This window comes from Ornithorhynchus anatinus, chromosome 8, assembly GCF_004115215.2.
Source record: "Ornithorhynchus anatinus isolate Pmale09 chromosome 8, mOrnAna1.pri.v4, whole genome shotgun sequence".
Taxonomy (NCBI): domain Eukaryota; kingdom Metazoa; phylum Chordata; class Mammalia; order Monotremata; family Ornithorhynchidae; genus Ornithorhynchus; species Ornithorhynchus anatinus.
Window position 1 is genome coordinate 52,735,212 of NC_041735.1, and position 5,025 is coordinate 52,740,236.

At 42.5% G+C, this 5,025-nt stretch overlaps 1 non-coding gene across 1 annotated transcript; it reads left to right on the forward strand.

Annotated features, from left to right (window-relative positions):
• Window positions 1–3,369: 3,369 nt before the first annotated feature.
• LOC114813951 lies at window positions 3,370–3,508 on the forward strand. The gene has a single exon (XR_003761695.1). It is a non-coding gene; the product is annotated as a small nucleolar RNA SNORA7 (small nucleolar RNA).
• The last annotated feature ends 1,517 nt before the right edge of the window (window positions 3,509–5,025 follow it).

The following is a 5,025-nucleotide window of genomic DNA, read 5'->3' on the forward strand; positions in this document are numbered from 1 at the left end:
TTTAGTCCTCTGTGGGTATGGGAGAGTGAATGAGGGAGAGAGGGCATCTCTTTCAGGTACTGGTGGCACTTGGTCCTATTCCTTTGTGGATATGTACAGACAATGTACGGACCAATATGCCCTTGTTGACAAATAATTGTAAGACTGAGTGTTTCTTCTGGGGAAAGACAACCTGGGGGGCTGGGAGAGAATGGTAGAGGACACAGAGTATGGAAAGGAACCTACCACACAGCAGGTGCTCAGTGAATGCTGTTGATGATGATAATTATGATAAATTTCTCCTCTCCTAGTTCCTTTCTTTTCTCCTCACATGCATATCCACATCTATACCTAGTCTCAGCCCTTCCCCTCGCTTCCTCTTTCACTCCTCCATACCCACAGAGGAATAGGATCAAGTGGCATCAGCGTCTAGCCCGATTTGCTTGTATCCACCCCAGCACTTATTACAGTGCCTGGCACATAGGAAGATCTTAACAAATACCATTATTATTATTATTTTATTACTTGAAAGATATGCCTTTTCTCCCTCATTAAAACAAAACTAATCCCAGCTTCAGATGAAAACGCACTTGCAAGTGTACTTGCATTGACTCCTGTTGATATAAAATGTATTAAAAAATCTGTTAGCACCCCCCAGCTCTTAAACTGCAAATTCTCAACTGAATACAAAAGTGTTAATTCTTTTCATTTGCATGTTTAATGTAATGCAAATGCCAAATTACTAGGGAGTGGATAAGAAAAAAACATCACCAGAAGTAAAGGCTGTAGTTAGAAAAAATTTCACAATATGTCATTATAAAGGGCCTGGTAGATAACAGATGAGTAAACATAAGGACTAATATTATAGTTCTTGAAATATCCAAGGATAGATAGCACTGTTACAATAGATGCAGTAGGAGTCGTGTACATAGACCAGAGTAAAAACACATTTTTGCTTAAAGTTCATTAGGGATTTGTGTTCATAGAATAGCAGCGGAACTATGGAACAATGAGAAGCAGTGTGGCCTAGTGGATAGAACACAGATCTGGGAGTCAGACGGACCTGTGTTCTAATCCCAACTTCACCACTTGTCTGCTATGTGGCTTTGGGCAAGTCACTTAACTTCTCTGTGCCTCAGTTTCTTCTATAAAACAAGGATTCCATATCTATATTACTTTCTAATTAGACTGTAAGCCCCATGAGGGACTATGCCTAACCTGATTATCTTATGTCTATCACAGCACTTAGTAGTGCTTGGGGCATAATAAGCCCTTAATAAATACCATTATAATTATGAGGGTGGAGCAACCACAGGTGTTGAACCAGAAATGAGACTAGGTTTGGTGTCTGTGACCAGGTTGCACCCAGGACAGGATCCAGGAATAATAATAATAATTGCAGTATTTTTAAGCGCTTAATATGTGCCAGGCACTGTACTAAGCACTGGGGTGGATACAAGCAAATCAGGTTATACAAAGTCCCTGTTCAACCCTGAGGTAACTGAGGCACAAAGAAGAGAAGTGACTTGCCCAAGGCCACTCAGCAGACAGGTGGGAGAGCCAGAATTCTAACCCATGACCTTCTGACACCCAGGCCCATCTATATCCGTTAGGCCATGCAGTTCCCTGAAGATTTGGACCTTTTGTCTCACTGTTTTTATGGCCCAATTAACTGCTCCTACATTTGAATTATTCACTTGTAATTTACTTTAGAGTCTGACTCCCTGGCTAGATTACTAATTTGCTAAGGGCGGGGATCTTGTCTTCTAATGCTACTGCACTTTTCTGAGTGCTTAGTATAGCACTCTGTATGTGGCAAGTGCTCAGTAGATACTGTTGACTGATTGATGTGTAGTTTCGATGACAGATGCCAACTAAAGGGAATTCCATCCAAGTTCAATAAAAACTTGGCTCATAATCAGTCAATAGAAATATATGTTAAGAGATTGTGACAGCCAATCATGTTTTGAGAGGCCTTCGAGACAACAAAGGACAGGTGCTGCTAGTTTTAAAAATTGATTATGAGCTTCAGAAAGATAATCTCCAACATTGTTTGAGGACTCTTGTTTAGTTAGCTTATACTAACATGCTTTTTTATGGTATTTATTAAGTGCTTATTTTGTGTCAGGCACTGTTCTAAGTGCTGGGGTAGATCCAACTGATTAGGTTGGACATAGTCCATGTTCCACGTGGGGCTCACAGTCTTAAATCCCATTTTACAGAGGGGGTAACTGAGGCACAGAGAACTGAAGTGACTGGCCCAAGGTCACAAACCAGACAGGTGGAAGAGCTTGCATTAGAATCCAGGTTCTTCTGACTTCCAGGTCCGTGCTGTAGCCACTAGGCCCCGCTACTTCTCTAGTATGTAACATATATTAATATACAAGTTAATATATAGATCACTGTATTAATGTTCTCCTGACCAACATTTTCTGTATTTTTTTTCTTTGTGGTATTTGTTAAGCACTTACTATGTGTCAGGGACTGTGTCCAACCTGATTATCTTATATCTACCTCAGTGCAAGCACTTAGTAAGTGCTTAACAGGTACCATTTACAAAAGCAAGCTTTCTCTCAGTTGTTAAGGTCGTTAGAGATAGTAAGTTTTTAGAGCTTCTGAGATGTACACTGACCAACCCATACACCTTCAGGTGTGATTTTGTAGCAGGTGCACTTGGTCACAGAAAACATTATTATAATTATTATTATTATTATTATTATTATTAATTGGATTTATTGAGAGCTTGCTGTATGCAAAGCATTGTACTAATGCTTAGGAGAGTACCATATAACATCAGACACATTTCCTGCCCACACCAAGCTCACAGTCTAGAGGGGGAAACCTTTGGGCAACAGCCTCTTTCAGCAGCAGACATTGTTGCAGTGCCTGATCCAATCCATAAGCCGGGAGTATAGCCAAGAGGCACTTATGCTAGTTGTTCTTAGCATCTGCAGTTTTTGCAACATGTTGCTGAAAAAACTGATGGTACTTAGCAACTAAAAAAAAAGAGAATTTTTTTAAAAAAAACACCCATGCACTTTGCAACATTTTATAATTTATAAAAGCTAATTTTTATGAAAGCAAATCCCTCTATGTCTCACCTCCAACTCTCCTGGGCTGAGCCAGCCTTTCCCTTCGCCTCTGGGAGTAGAAACCAACAGTTCCACCAAAATTTGGGGAAATCCTAGTGGGCTGGGGCCTGTGTGGGCTAATCTGGGTCCTTTAAGGCACCACAGACAATATGTCAGGAGTCAGAGTTGTAATGCCTGTAGAGTAGCATCTGCTCCCTCTCTTGGCTCACCAGCCTTAAAAGAGGAGAACAAATGATATTCTGATGTTTTTCAGAGTCACTTTAGCTCTGCAACTTTCCTTTCGGGTACACGTCAGCTCCCCATCTCTGGGTTGCCCCTGGAGAGTTTCTAGTACTCTTACCAGTCTCAGCTTTGGGAGGGAGAGTCAAGCAGAGGCCTACACATTCCATTCCTAGCTTGGGCAGTGGCTAGTGAGTGGAAGGCAATCTGCTACAAGTCAAAACTCACCCATGCTTGGCAGCAGTGGCATGGGAGAGAGTCGAAGGAGGAAACTTGCATTTACTGTGTGGAAGGCTGCAATGGTAAACCACTTCTGCTGCCCAATCCGGGAGAGGGAAAATTCCAATCAGTCAGGGTCAGATTGCACTCCTGGTCAGAGAGGGTCTCCACTGAATTGACACTTTGAATATACTGATGATTAGCTTTTGGGCATTTTAATTTTGATGATAAATTGCTACTGATATAGAAAGCCACAGGCTACAATGTGGCTTCATGGGACAATATTCTTCTCTCCGTCCAGCTCAAACATGGTAGGTGGAGGCAACTAAGGAGAGTTTATTTTCACTGAAAAAACACTCCTAGGATTTGGCTTTTGTCTGACTTGAAAGGTTATTTCACTCCCTGTAGACTAGTGAGGTCCCTGGTGCAACAGTTCCCTGGAGCTCCATGCCAGAAGATTGACAGGCAGAGTTATCCTTAGAGATGATCCATGCTTTGGATCTCAGGGCCACAAAAAATAGTCTTAACCCCAAGTAGTCAGTGTGAGAGCCCCTCTGGTTTTCTTTCACCAAATATGGGCTGGCTCTGTGGGAGAAGGAACACTTCAGGGAATTCCCTAGCCTAACATTAATTTGTTAAATTTAGCCTTCTTTTTTTATTACCATTTGGGGGGGGAAAAAAGCAAAACAAAACACTACCCTAGATTTAAGAAGGTGCTGGAATAGCCTGGGATTTTTAGGCAAAAGAGGACAGGTCTCCTCTGCTTTTCCCCTGCCTGCATTTTTGGTGGTTACATAAAGACACAAAAACTTAAGACATATAATTACTGGGTGAGACTAACCAGAAACTTCTCTCTGACCAGAAACAACAACAATAACAATAATAATAATAAATTATGATATTTAAGGGCTTACTACATGCCAGGCACTGTACTAAGAGCTGGAGTAGATATAAGCAAATCAGGTTGGACACAGTACCTATCCCACGTGGGGCTCTGATCCCCAGTTTACAGATAAGGTAAATGAGAACCAGAGAAGTGAAGTGGCTTGCCCAAGGTCACAAAGCAGACAAGTGGCAGAGCTGGGATTAGAACCCATGACCTTCTGACTCCCAGACCCGTGCTCTATCCACTACACCATGCTGCTTCTCCAAAATGGGCTGCTCAAGTGTGATGGTTGCCTTCCTTACCACCAATCCTCACGGGGATTGTGAGGATGTGTCACCATCATCTCCAACTTTCTCTCTCTCTAGTAGTGGTTGGGCCCCGAGCACATCCTAGGGAATGCTGGGAGCCCAACCAGGGTCTCCCTCTCCCTTCTGCATCACCCTTGCACTTGAATCTGTACCCTTTAAAGCCCTTGATATTCACCCCACCTTCAGCCCCACAGCATTTTATACATATCCAAGATTTATTTTCATGTTTACCTCCCCCTTTATTCAGCAAGCTCCTTGTGGGCAGGGAACATGAGAAATGGGGCAGAAGGGCCAAGGCTGTGGCCCCCTTTCTTCCTTCCAC